The following is a 13,849-nucleotide window of genomic DNA, read 5'->3' on the forward strand; positions in this document are numbered from 1 at the left end:
GCGATAACATATCGTTTTTATTAATGAAAAAAATATTTTAAAAATACCTTATTTACATACATTTTCAGACCCTTTGCTATGAGGCTGGAAATTGAGCTCAGGTCCATCCTGTTTCCATTGATCATCCTTGAGATGTTTCTTCAACTTGATTGGAGTCCACCTGTGGTAAATTCAAATGATTGGTCATTTCTGCAGCATTGAAGGTACCCAAGAACACAGATGCTTCCATGACTCTTAAATGGAAGAAGTTTTGAACCACCAAGCCTCTTCCAAGAGCCGCTGCACACAATAATTCCCGGCTTCTCAAGCCTTATTGCTTAATTAATTGACTAAGTAATTTCTGATTTCATTAGGTTCTAAGAGCGATAAATGTCCCACCCAGCCAAAGTCAGCCACACCCTTAGTATTCCACTCATTGGGTTTCCGTAGTGTAGTGGTTATCACGTTCGCCTAACACAAGAAATGTCCGCGGTTCAAGACCGGGCGGAAACACATTTTAACAAATTGGTCCTTCGCACTTCTCAGTATTTGCTATTCAGACTTTAGTTTCAGTAGTGTATTGGTTATCACGTTCGCCTCACACGCGAAAGTCAGTCACACCCTTAGTTTTCCACTCATTCGGTTTCCGTAGTGTAGTGGTTATCAAATCAAATCAAATCAAATCAAATTTTATTTGTCACACACACATGGTTAGCAGATGTTAATGCGAGTGTAGCGAAATGCTTGTGCTTCTAGTTCCGACAATGCAGTAATGCATTGTAATCTAAGTAATCTAACTAACAATTCCAAAACTACTGTCTTGTACACAGTGTAAGGGGATAAAGAATATGTACATAAGGATATATGAATGAGTGATGGTACAGAGCAGCATAGGCAAGATACAGTAGATGGTATCGAGTACAGTATGTACAAATGAGATGAGTATGTAAACAAAGTGGCATAGTTTAAAGTGGCTAGTGATACATGTATTACATAAGGATACAGTCGATGATATAGAGTACAGTATATACGTATGCATATGAGATGAATAATGTAGGGTAAGTAACATTATATAAGGTAGCATTGTTTAAAGTGGCTAGTGATATATTTACATCATTTCCCATCAATTCCCATTATTAAAGTGGCTGGAGTTTAGTCAGTGTCAGTGTGTTGGCAGCAGCCACTCAGTGTTAGTGGTGGCTGTTTAACAGTCTGATGGCCTTGAGATAGAAGCTGTTTTTCAGTCTCTCGGTCCCAGCTTTGATGCACCTGTACTGACCTCGCCTTCTGGATGATAGCGGGGTGAACAGGCAGTGGCTCGGGTGGTTGATGTCCTTGATGATCTTTATGGCCTTCCTGTGACATCGGGTGGTGTAGGTGTCCTGGAGGGCAGGTAGTTTGCCCCCGGTGATGCGTTGTGCAGACCTCACTACCCTCTGGAGAGCCTTACGGTTGAGGGCGGTGCAGTTGCCATACCAGGCGGTGATACAGCCCGCCAGGATGCTCTCGATTGTGCATCTGTAGAAGTTTGTGAGTGCTTTTGGTGACAAGCCAAATTTCTTCAGCCTCCTGAGGTTGAAGAGGCGCTGCTGCGCCTTCTTCACGATGCTGTCTGTGTGAGTGGACCAATTCAGTTTGTCTGTGATGTGTATGCCGAGGAACTTAAAACTTGCTACCCTCTCCACTACTGTTCCATCGATGTGGATAGGGGGGTGTTCCCTCTGCTGTTTCCTGAAGTCCACAATCATCTCCTTAGTTTTGTTGACGTTGAGTGTGAGGTTATTTTCCTGACACCACACTCCGAGGGCCCTCACCTCCTCCCTGTAGGCCGTCTCGTCGTTGTTGGTAATCAAGCCTACCACTGTTGTGTCGTCCGCAAACTTGATGATTGAGTTGGAGGCGTGCGTGGCCACGCAGTCGTGGGTGAACAGGGAGTACAGGAGAGGGCTCAGAACGCACCCTTGTGGGGCCCCAGTGTTGAGGATCAGCGGGGAGGAGATGTTGTTGCCTACCCTCACCACCTGGGGGCGGCCCGTCAGGAAGTCCAGTACCCAGTTGCACAGGGCGGGGTCGAGACCCAGGGTCTCGAGCTTGATGACGAGCTTGGAGGGTACTATGGTGTTGAATGCCGAGCTGTAGTCGATGAACAGCATTCTCACATAGGTATTCCTCTTGTCCAGATGGGTTAGGGCAGTGTGCAGTGTGGTTGAGATTGCATCGTCTGTGGACCTATTTGGGCGGTAAGCAAATTGGAGTGGGTCTAGGGTGTCAGGTAGGGTGGAGGTGATATGGTCCTTGACTAGTCTCTCAAAGCACTTCATGATGACGGATGTGAGTGCTACGGGGCGGTAGTCGTTTAGCTCAGTTACCTTAGCTTTCTTGGGAACAGGAACAATGGTGGCCCTCTTGAAGCATGTGGGAACAGCAGACTGGTATAGGGATTGATTGAATATGTCCGTAAACACACCGGCCAGCTGGTCTGCGCATGCTCTGAGGGCGCGGCTGGGGATGCCGTCTGGGCCTGCAGCCTTGCGAGGGTTAACACGTTTAAATGTCTTACTCACCTCGGCTGCAGTGAAGGAGAGACCGCATGTTTTCGTTGCAGGCCGTGTCAGTGGCACTGTATTGTCCTCAAAGCGGGCAAAAAAGTTATTTAGTCTGCCTGGGAGCAAGACATCCTGGTCCGTGACTGGGCTGGATTTCTTCCTGTAGTCCGTGATTGACTGTAGACCCTGCCACATGCCTCTTGTGTCTGAGCCGTTGAATTGAGATTCTACTTTGTCTCTGTACTGGCGCTTAGCTTGTTTGATAGCCTTGCGGAGGGAATAGCTGCACTGTTTGTATTCGGTCATGTTACCAGACACCTTGCCCTGATTAAAAGCAGTGGTTCGCGCTTTCAGTTTCACACGAATGCTGCCATCAATCCACGGTTTCTGGTTAGGGAATGTTTTAATCGTTGCTATGGGAACGACATCTTCAACGCACGTTCTAATGAACTCGCACACCGAATCAGCGTATTCGTCAATGTTGTTATCTGACGCAATACGAAACATCTCCCAGTCCACGTGGAAGCAGTCTTGGAGTGTGGAGTCAGCTTGGTCGGACCAGCGTTGGACAGACCTCAGCGTGGGAGCCTCTTGTTTTAGTTTCTGTCTGTAGGCAGGGATCAACAAAATGGAGTCGTGGTCAGCTTTTCCGAAAAGGGGCGGGGCAGGGCCTTATATGCGTAGCGGAAGTTAGAGTAACAATGATCCAAGGTCTTTCCACCCCTGGTTGCGCAATCGATATGCTGATAAAATTTAGGGAGTCTTGTTTTCAGATTAGCCTTGTTAAAATCCCCAGCTACAATGAATGCAGCCTCCGGATAAATTGTTTCCAGTTTGCAGAGAGTTAAATAAAGTTCGTTCAGAGCCATCGATGTGTCTGCTTGGTGGGGGATATATACGGCTGTGATTATAATCGAAGAGAATTCTCTTGGTAGATAATGCGGTCTACATTTGATTGTGAGGAATTCTAAATCAGGTGAACAGAAGGATTTGAGTTCTTGTATGTTTCTTTCATCACACCATGTCACGTTGGCCATGAGGCATACGCCCCCGCCCCTCTTCTTACCAGAAAGATGTTTGTTTCTGTCAGCCCGATGAGTGGAGAAACCCGTTGGCTGCACCGCTTCGGATAGAGTCTCTCCAGTGAGCCATGTTTCAGTGAAGCAAAGGACGTTACAGTCTCTGATGTCCCTCTGGAATGCTACCCTTGCTCGGATTTCATCAACCTTGTTGTCAAGAGACTGGACATTGGCAAGAAGAATGCTAGGGAGTGGTGCACGGTGTGCCCGTCTCCGGAGTCTGACCAGAAGACCGCCTCGTTTCCCTCTCTTTCGGAGTCGTTTTTTTGGGTCGCTGCATAGGATCCACTCCGTTGTCCTGTTTGTGAGGCAGAACACAGGATCCGCGTCGCGAAAAACATATTCTTGGTCGTACTGATGGTGAGTTGACGCTGATCTTATATTCAGTAGTTCTTCTCGACTGTATGTAATGAAACCTAAGATGACCTGGGGTACTAATGTAAGAAATAACACGTAAAAAAACAAAAAACTGCATAGTTTCCTAGGAATGCGAAGCGAGGCGGCCATCTCTGTCGGCGCCGGAACTTATCACGTTCGCTTCACACGCTTCGCTTATCACGTTCGCTTCACACGCGAAAGGTCCCTGGTTCGAAACCGGGCGGAAACATTTTGTAATATTCAATATTTCCCAAAGCCCAGAGGCTAGCATTTGGTTTGAAACAGTTGAGGTTTGTCTAAACCTTGCTGTCTACCTCTCCGACCTGTGGATCAATGTTGCCGTTTTTTTGGGGACCTCCACCATGCGATCTGTATGAATGTGACCAGACTGACAGCTTCTCTGAGCCAGGCAAATTCATTTATCAGGGTCATTGTAATGGATATATCCAAAGAAATGGCAATATAATCCAAGGTAAAAAAAACAAAAATGTAGATCGTTTTCTGTCATTTCAGCTGCTTGATGTGATTGTGTGATAGATTTAGTTGGCTGGCTAGCAAAGGAAAAGAAGCTAGCCTGCATAGGTACAATGCATTCGGAAAGTTTTCAGACCCCTTACTTTTTTCCACATTTTGTTACGTTACAGCCTTATACTAAAATGGATGAAATAAAATAAAATCTATCTACACACAATACCACATAATGACAAAGCGATAACATATAGTTTTTATTAATGAAAAAAATATTTTAAAAATACCTTATTTACATACATTTTCAGACCCTTTGCTATGAAGCTGGAAATTGAGCTCAGGTCCATCCTGTTTCCATTGATCATCCTTGAGATGTTTCTTCAACTTGATTGGAGTCCACCTGTGGTAAATTCAAATGATTGGTCATTTCTGCAGCATTGAAGGTAACCAAGAACACAGTGGCTTCCATCACTCTTAAATGGAAGAAGTTTGGAACCACCAAGCCTCTTCCAAGTTCCGGCTGCACACGATAATTCCCGGCTTCTCATGTCTACCTCACATAATATCCCAAATTGAGTACCACAGAAAGAGCCATAATACCCATTAAATATTTTAAAAATACCTTATTTACGTACGTTTTCAGACCCTTTGCTATGAGGCTGGAAATTGAGCTCAGGTCCATCCTGTTTCCATTGATCATCCTTGAGATGTTTCTTCAACTTGATTGGAGTCCACCTGTGGTAAATTCAAATGATTGGTCATTTCTGCAGCATTGAAGGTACCCAAGAACACAGTGGCTTCCATCACTCTTAAATGCAAGAAGTTTTGAACCACCAAGCCTCTTCCAAGAGCCGCTGCACACAATAATTCCCGGCTTCTCAAGCCTTATTGTTTAATTAATTGACTAAGTAATTTCTGATTTCATTAGGTTCTGAGAGCGATAAATGTCCCACCCAGCCAAAGTCAGCCACACCCTTAGTATTCCACTCATTGGGTTTCCGTAGTGTAGTGGTTATCACGTTTGCCTAACACGCGAAAAGTCCCCGGTTCGAGACCGGGCTGAAACGCAATTTAACAAATTGGTCCTTCGCACTTCTCAGTATTTGCTATTCAGACTTTAGTTTCAGTAGTGTATTGGTTATCATGTTCGCCTCACACGCGAAAGTCAGTCACACCCTTAGTTTCCCAATCATTCGGTTTCCGTAGTGTAGTGGTTATCACGTTCGCCTCACACGCGAAAGGTCCCCGGTTCGAAACCGGGCGGAAACATTTTGTAATATTCAATATTTCCCAATGCCCAGAGGCTAGCATTTGGTTTGAAACAGTTGAGGTTTGTCTAAACCTTGCTGTCTACCTCTCCGACCTGTGGATCAATGTTGCCGTTTTTTGGGGGACCTCCACCATGCGATCTGTATGAATGTGACCAGACTGACAGCTTCTCTGAGCCAGGCAAATTCATTTATCAGGGTCATTGTAATGGATATATCCAAAGAAATGGCAATATAATCCAAGGTAAAACAAACAAAAATGTAGATCGTTTTCTGTCATTTCAGCTGCTTGATGTGATTGTGTGATAGATTTAGTTGGCTGGCTAGCAAAGGAAAAGAAGCTAGCCTGCATAGGTACAGTGCATTCGGAAAGTTTTCAGACCCCTTACTTTTTTCCACATTTTGTTACGTTACAGCCTTATACTAAAATGGATGAAATAAAATAAAATCTATCTACACACAATACCACATAATGACAACATAAAGTTTTTATTAATGAAAAAAATATTTTAAAAATACCTTATTTACATACATTTTCAGACCCTTTGCTATGAGGCTGGAAATTGAGCTCAGGTCCATCCTGTTTCCATTGATCATCCTTGAGATGTTTCTTCAACTTGATTGGAGTCCACCTGTGGTAAATTCAAATGATTGGTCATTTCTGCAGCATTGAAGGTAACCAAGAACACAGTGGCTTCCATCACTCTTAAATGGAAGAAGTTTGGAACCACCAAGCCTCTTCCAAGTTCCGGCTGCACACGATAATTCCCGGCTTCTCATGTCTACCTCACATAATATCCCAAATTGAGTACCACAGAAAGAGCCATAATACCCATTAAATATTTTAAAAATACCTTATTCACGTACGTTTTCAGACCCTTTGCTATGAGGCTGGAAATTGAGCTCAGGTCCATCCTGTTTCCATTGATCATCCTTGAGATGTTTCTTCAACTTGATTGGAGTCCACCTGTGGTAAATTCAAATGATTGGTCATTTCTGCAGCATTGAAGGTAACCAAGAACACAGTGGCTTCCATCACTCTTAAATGGAAGAAGTTTTGAACCACCAAGCCTCTTCCAAGAGCCGCTGCACACAATAATTCCCGGCATCTCAAGCCTTATTGTTTAATTAATTGACTAAGTAATTTCTGATTTCATTAGGTTCTGAGAGCGATAAATGTCCCACCCAGCCAAAGTCAGCCACACCCTTAGTATTACACTCATTGGGTTTCCGTAGTGTAGTGGTTATCACGTTCGCCTAACACGCGAAAGGTCCCCGGTTCGAGACCGGGCGGAAACACATTTTAACAAATTGGTCCTTCGCACTTCTCAGTATTTGCTATTCAGACTTTAGTTTCAGTAGTGTATTGGTTATCACGTTCGCCTCACACGCGAAAGTCAGTCACACCCGTTTCCCAATCATTCGGTTTCCGTAGTGTAGTGGTTATCACGTTCGCCTCACACGCGAAAGGTCCCCGGTTCGAAACCGGGCGGAAACATTTTGTAATATTCAATATTTCCCAATGCCCAGAGGCTAGCATTTGGTTTGAAACAGTTGAGGTTTGTCTAAACCTTGCTGTCTACCTCTCCGACATGTGGATCAATGTTGCCGTTTTTTTGGGGAACTCCACCATGCGATCTGTATGAATGTGACCAGACTGACAGCTTCTCTGAGCCAGGCAAATTCATTTATCAGGGTCATTGTAATGGATATATCCAAAGAAATGGCAATATAATCCAAGGTAAAACAAACAAAAATGTAGATCGTTTTCTGTCATTTCAGCTGCTTGATGTGATTGTGTGGTAGATTTAGTTGGCTGGCTAGCAAAGGAAAAGAAGCTAGCCTGCATAGGTACAGTGCATTCGGGAAGTTTTCAGACCCCTTACTTTTTTCCACATTTTGTTACGTTACAGCCTTATACTAAAATGGATGAAAAAAAATAAAATCTATTTACACACAATACCACATAATGACAACGCGATAACATATAGTTTTTATTAATGAAAAAAATATTTTAAAAATACCTTATTTACATACATTTTCAGACCCTTTGCTATGAGGCTGGAAATTGAGCTCAGGTCCATCCTGTTTCCATTGATCATCCTTGAGATGTTTCTTCAACTTGATTGGAGTCCACCTGTGGTAAATTCAAATGATTGGTCATTTCTGCAGCATTGAAGGTACCCAAGAACACAGTGGCTTCCATCACTCTTAAATGGAAGAAGTTTTGAACCACCAAGCCTCTTCCAAGAGCCGCTGCACACAATAATTCCCGGCTTCTCAAGCCTTATTGTTTAATTAATTGACTAAGTAATTTCTGATTTCATTAGGTTCTGAGAGCGATAAATGTCCCACCCAGCCAAAGTCAGCCACACCCTTAGTATTCCACTCATTGGGTTTCCGTAGTGTAGTGGTTATCACGTTCACCTAACACGCGAAAGGTCCCCGGTTCGAGACCGGGCGGAAACACATTTTAACAAATTGGTCCTTCGCACTTCTCAGTATTTGCTATTCAGACTTTAGTTTCAGTAGTGTATTGGTTATCACGTTCGCCTCACATGCGAAAGTCAGTCACACCCTTATTTTTCCAATCATTCGGTTTCCGTAGTGTAGTGGTTATCACGTTCGCCTCACACGCGAAAGGTCCCCGGTTCGAAACCGGGCGGAAACATTTTGTAATATTCAATATTTCCCAATGCCCAGAGGCTAGCATTTGGTTTGAAACAGTTGAGGTTTGTCTAAACCTTGCTGTCTACCTCTCCGACCTGTGGATCAATGTTGCCGTTTTTTGGGGGACCTCCACCATGCGATCTGTATGAATGTGACCAGACTGACAGCTTCTCTGAGCCAGGCAAATTCATTTATCAGGGTCATTGTAATGGATATATCCAAAGAAATGGCAATATAATCCAAGGTAAAACAAACAAAAATGTAGATCGTTTTCTGTCATTTCAGCTGCTTGATGTGATTGTGTGATAGATTTAGTTGGCTGGCTAGCAAAGGAAAAGAAGCTAGCCTGCATAGGTACAGTGCATTCGGAAAGTTTTCAGACCCCTTACTTTTTTCCACATTTTGTTACGTTACAGCCTTATACTAAAATGGATGAAATAAAATAAAATCTATCTACACACAATACCACATAATGACAAAGCGATAACATATAGTTTTTATTAATGAAAAAAATATTTTAAAAATACCTTATTTACATACATTTTCAGACCCTTTGCTATGAGGCTGGAAATTGAGCTCAGGTCCATCCTGTTTCCATTGATCATCCTTGAGATGTTTCTTCAACTTGATTGGAGTCCACCTGTGGTAAATTCAAATGATTGGTCATTTCTGCAGCATTGAAGGTACCCAAGAACACAGTGGCTTCCATCACTCTTAAATAGAAGAAGTTTGGAACCACCAAGCCTCTTCCAAGTTCCGGCTGCACACGATAATTCCCGGCTTCTCATGTCTACCTCACATAATATCCCAAATTGAGTACCACAGAAAGAGCCATAATACCCATTAAATATTTTAAAAATACCTTATTTACGTACGTTTTCAGACCCTTTGCTATGAGGCTGGAAATTGAGCTCAGGTCCATCCTGTTTCCATTGATCATCCTTGAGATGTTTCTTCAACTTGATTGGAGTCCACCTGTGGTAAATTCAAATGATTGGTCATTTCTGCAGCATTGAAGGTACCCAAGAACACAGTGGCTTCCATCACTCTTAAATGGAAGAAGTTTTGAACCACCAAGCCTCTTCCAAGAGCCGCTGCACACAATAATTCCCGGCTTCTCAAGCCTTATTGTTTAATTAATTGACTAAGTAATTTCTGATTTCATTAGGTTCTGAGAGCGATAAATGTCCCACCCAGCCAAAGTCAGCCACACCCTTAGTATTCCACTCATTGAGTTTCCGTAGTGTATTGGTTATCACGTTCGCCTAACACGCGAAAGGTCCCCGGATCGAGACCGGGCGGAAACACATTTTAACAAATTGGTCCTTCGCACTTCTCAGTATTTGCTATTCAGACTTTAGTTTCAGTAGTGTATTGGTTATCACGTTCGCCTCACACGCGAAAGTCAGTCACACCCTTAGTTTTCTAATCATTCGGTTTCCGTAGTGTAGTGGTTATCACGTTCGCCTCACACGCGAAAGGTCCCCGGTTCGAAACCGGGCGGAAACATTTTGTAATATTCAATATTTCCCAATGCCCAGAGGCTAGCATTTGGTTTGAAACAGTTGAGGTTTGTCTAAACCTTGCTGTCTACCTCTCCGACCTGTGGATCAATGTTGCCGTTTTTTGGGGGACCTCCACCATGCGATCTGTATGAATGTGACCAGACTGACAGCTTCTCTGAGCCAGGCAAATTCATTTATCAGGGTCATTGTAATGGATATATCCAAAGAAATGGCAATATAATCCAAGGTAAAACAAACAAAAATGTAGATCGTTTTCTGTCATTTCAGCTGCTTGATGTGATTGTGTGATAGATTTAGTTGGCTGGCTAGCAAAGGAAAAGAAGCTAGCCTGCATAGGTACAGTGCATTCGGAAAGTTTTCAGACCCCTTACTTTTTTCCACATTTTGTTACGTTACAGCCTTATACTAAAATGGATGAAATAAAATAAAATCTATCTACACACAATACCACATAATGACAAAGCGATAACATATAGTTTTTATTAATGAAAAAAATATTTTAAAAATACCTTATTTACATACATTTTCAGACCCTTTGCTATGAGGCTGGAAATTGAGCTCAGGTCCATCCTGTTTCCATTGATCATCCTTGAGATGTTTCTTCAACTTGATTGGAGTCCACCTGTGGTAAATTCAAATGATTGGTCATTTCTGCAGCATTGAAGGTACCCAAGAACACAGTGGCTTCCATCACTCTTAAATAGAAGAAGTTTGGAACCACCAAGCCTCTTCCAAGTTCCGGCTGCACACGATAATTCCCGGCTTCTCATGTCTACCTCACATAATATCCCAAATTGAGTACCACAGAAAGAGCCATAATACCCATTAAATATTTTTAAAATACCTTATTTACGTACGTTTTCAGACCCTTTGCTATGAGGCTGGAAATTGAGCTCAGGTCCATCCTGTTTCCATTGATCATCCTTGAGATGTTTCTTCAACTTGATTGGAGTCCACCTGTGGTAAATTCAAATGATTGGTCATTTCTGCAGCATTGAAGGTACCCAAGAAAACAGTGGCTTCCATCACTCTTAAATGGAAGAAGTTTTGAACCACCAAGCCTCTTCCAAGAGCCGCTGCACACAATAATTCCCGGCTTCTCAAGCCTTATTGTTTAATTAATTGACTAAGTAATTTCTGATTTCATTAGGTTCTGAGAGCGATAAATGTCCCACCCAGCCAAAGTCAGCCACACCTTTAATATGACACTCATTGAGTTTCCGTAGTGTAGTGGTTATCACGTTCGCCTAACACGCGAAAGGTCCCCGGATCGAGACCGGGCGGAAACACATTTTAACAAATTGGTCCTTCGCACTTCTCAGTATTTGCTATTCAGACTTTAGTTTCAGTAGTGTATTGGTTATCACGTTCGCCTCACACGCGAAAGTCAGTCACACCCTTAGTTTTCTAATCATTCGGTTTCCGTAGTGTAGTGGTTGTCACGTTCGCTTCACACGCGAAAGGTCCCCGGTTCGAAACCGGGCGGAAACATTTTGTAATATTCAATATTTCCCAATGCCCAGAGGCTAGCATTTGGTTTGAAACAGTTGAGGTTTGTCTAAACCTTGCTGTCTACCTCTCCGACCTGTGGATCAATGTTGCCGTTTTTTTGGGGACCTCCACCATGCGATCTGTATGAATGTGACCAGACTGACAGCTTCTCTGAGCCAGGCAAATTCATTTATCAGGGTCATTGTAATGGATATATCCAAAGAAATGGCAATATAATCCAAGGTAAAACAAACAAAAATGTAGATCGTTTTCTGTCATTTCAGCTGCTTGATGTGATTGTGTGATAGATTTAGTTGGCTGGCTAGCAAAGGAAAAGAAGCTAGCCTGCATAGGTACAGTGCATTCGGAAAGTTTTCAGACCCCTTACTTTTTTCCACATTTTGTTACGTTACAGCCTTATACTAAAATGGATGAAATAAAATAAAATCTATCTACACACAATACCACATAATGACAAAGCGATAACATATAGTTTTTATTAATGAAAAAAATATTTTAAAAATACCTTATTTACATACATTTTCAGACCCTTTGCTATGAGGCTGGAAATTGAGCTCAGGTCCATCCTGTTTCCATTGATCATCCTTGAGATGTTTCTTCAACTTGATTGGAGTCCACCTGTGGTAAATTCAAATGATTGGTCATTTCTGCAGCATTGAAGGTACCCAAGAACACAGTGGCTTCCATCACTCTTAAATAGAAGAAGTTTGGAACCACCAAGCCTCTTCCAAGTTCCGGCTGCACACGATAATTCCCGGCTTCTCATGTCTACCTCACATAATATCCCAAATTGAGTACCACAGAAAGAGCCATAATACCCATTAAATATTTTAAAAATACCTTATTTACGTACGTTTTCAGACCCTTTGCTATGAGGCTGGAAATTGAGCTCAGGTCCATCCTGTTTCCATTGATCATCCTTGAGATGTTTCTTCAACTTGATTGGAGTCCACCTGTGGTAAATTCAAATGATTGGTCATTTCTGCAGCATTGAAGGTACCCAAGAACACAGTGGCTTCCATCACTCTTAAATGGAAGAAGTTTTGAACCACCAAGCCTCTTCCAAGAGCCGCTGCACACAATAATTCCCGGCTTCTCAAGCCTTATTGTTTAATTAATTGACTAAGTAATTTCTGATTTCATTAGGTTCTGAGAGCGATAAATGTCCCACCCAGCCAAAGTCAGCCACACCCTTAGTATTCCACTCATTGGGTTTCCGTAGTGTAGTGGTTATCACGTTCGCCTAACACGTGAAAGGTCCCCGGTTCGAGACCGGGCGGAAACACATTTTAACAAATTGGTCCTTCGCACTTCTCAGTATTTGCTATTCAGACTTTAGTTTCAGTAGTGTATTGGTTATCACGTTCGCCTCACACGCGAAAGTCAGTCACACCCTTAGTTTTCCAATCATTCGGTTTCCGTAGTGTAGTGGTTATCACGTTCGCCTCACACGCGAAAGGTCCCCGGTTCGAAACCGGGCGGAAACATTTTGTAATATTCAATATTTCCCAATGCCCAGAGGCTAGCATTTGGTTTGAAACAGTTGAGGTTTGTCTAAACCTTGCTGTCTACCTCTCCGACCTGTGGATCAATGTTGCCGTTTTTTTGGGGACCTCCACCATGCGATCTGTATGAATGTGACCAGACTGACAGCTTCTCTGAGCCAGGCAAATTCATTTATCAGGGTCATTGTAATGGATATATCCAAAGAAATGGCAATATAATCCAAGGTAAAACAAACAAAAATGTAGATCGTTTTCTGTCATTTCAGCTGCTTGATGTGATTGTGTGATAGATTTAGTTGGCTGGCTAGCAAAGGAAAAGAAGCTAGCCTGCATAGGTACAGTGCATTCGGAAAGTTTTCAGACCCCTTACTTTTTTCCACATTTTGTTACGTTACAGCCTTATACTAAAATGGATGAAATAAAATAAAATCTATCTACACACAATACCACATAATGACAAAGCGATAACATATAGTTTTTATTAATGAAAAAAATATTTTAAAAATACCTTATTTACATACATTTTCAGACCCTTTGCTATGAGGCTGGAAATTGAGCTCAGGTCCATCCTGTTTCCATTGATCATCCTTGAGATGTTTCTTCAACTTGATTGGAGTCCACCTGTGGTAAATTCAAATGATTGGTCATTTCTGCAGCATTGAAGGTACCCAAGAACACAGTGGCTTCCATCACTCTTAAATAGAAGAAGTTTGGAACCACCAAGCCTCTTCCAAGTTCCGGCTGCACACAATAATTCCCGGCTTCTCATGAGAGCGATAAATGTCCCACCCAGCCAAAGTCAGCCACACCTTTAGTATTACACTCATTGGGTTTCCGTAGTGTAGTGGTTATCACGTTCGCCTCACACGCGAAAGTCAGTCACACCCTTAGTTTTCTAATCATTCGGTTTCCGTAGTG

At 42.6% G+C, this 13,849-nt stretch overlaps 12 non-coding genes across 12 annotated transcripts; all 12 read left to right on the forward strand.

Annotated features, from left to right (window-relative positions):
- Window positions 1–5,444: 5,444 nt before the first annotated feature.
- On the forward strand, window positions 5,445–5,517 carry trnav-aac (transfer RNA valine (anticodon AAC)). Its single transcript has one exon. It is a non-coding gene; the product is annotated as a tRNA-Val (tRNA).
- A 129-nt stretch (window positions 5,518–5,646) lies between these two features.
- On the forward strand, window positions 5,647–5,719 carry trnav-cac (transfer RNA valine (anticodon CAC)). The gene has a single exon. It is a non-coding gene; the product is annotated as a tRNA-Val (tRNA).
- Window positions 5,720–6,944: 1,225 nt separating this feature from the next.
- On the forward strand, window positions 6,945–7,017 carry trnav-aac (transfer RNA valine (anticodon AAC)). Its single transcript has one exon. It is a non-coding gene; the product is annotated as a tRNA-Val (tRNA).
- Window positions 7,018–7,143: 126 nt separating this feature from the next.
- Window positions 7,144–7,216, forward strand: trnav-cac (transfer RNA valine (anticodon CAC)). Its single transcript has one exon. It is a non-coding gene; the product is annotated as a tRNA-Val (tRNA).
- Window positions 7,217–8,114: 898 nt separating this feature from the next.
- Window positions 8,115–8,187, forward strand: trnav-aac (transfer RNA valine (anticodon AAC)). The gene has a single exon. It is a non-coding gene; the product is annotated as a tRNA-Val (tRNA).
- Window positions 8,188–8,316: 129 nt separating this feature from the next.
- Window positions 8,317–8,389, forward strand: trnav-cac (transfer RNA valine (anticodon CAC)). Its single transcript has one exon. It is a non-coding gene; the product is annotated as a tRNA-Val (tRNA).
- Window positions 8,390–9,622: 1,233 nt separating this feature from the next.
- On the forward strand, window positions 9,623–9,695 carry trnav-aac (transfer RNA valine (anticodon AAC)). Its single transcript has one exon. It is a non-coding gene; the product is annotated as a tRNA-Val (tRNA).
- Window positions 9,696–9,824: 129 nt separating this feature from the next.
- On the forward strand, window positions 9,825–9,897 carry trnav-cac (transfer RNA valine (anticodon CAC)). The gene has a single exon. It is a non-coding gene; the product is annotated as a tRNA-Val (tRNA).
- A 1,233-nt stretch (window positions 9,898–11,130) lies between these two features.
- trnav-aac (transfer RNA valine (anticodon AAC)) lies at window positions 11,131–11,203 on the forward strand. Its single transcript has one exon. It is a non-coding gene; the product is annotated as a tRNA-Val (tRNA).
- Window positions 11,204–11,332: 129 nt separating this feature from the next.
- Window positions 11,333–11,405, forward strand: trnav-cac (transfer RNA valine (anticodon CAC)). The gene has a single exon. It is a non-coding gene; the product is annotated as a tRNA-Val (tRNA).
- Window positions 11,406–12,638: 1,233 nt separating this feature from the next.
- Window positions 12,639–12,711, forward strand: trnav-aac (transfer RNA valine (anticodon AAC)). Its single transcript has one exon. It is a non-coding gene; the product is annotated as a tRNA-Val (tRNA).
- A 129-nt stretch (window positions 12,712–12,840) lies between these two features.
- On the forward strand, window positions 12,841–12,913 carry trnav-cac (transfer RNA valine (anticodon CAC)). The gene has a single exon. It is a non-coding gene; the product is annotated as a tRNA-Val (tRNA).
- The last annotated feature ends 936 nt before the right edge of the window (window positions 12,914–13,849 follow it).

This window comes from Oncorhynchus clarkii, unplaced genomic scaffold, assembly GCF_045791955.1.
Source record: "Oncorhynchus clarkii lewisi isolate Uvic-CL-2024 unplaced genomic scaffold, UVic_Ocla_1.0 unplaced_contig_10107_pilon_pilon, whole genome shotgun sequence".
Lineage (NCBI taxonomy): Eukaryota > Metazoa > Chordata > Actinopteri > Salmoniformes > Salmonidae > Oncorhynchus > Oncorhynchus clarkii.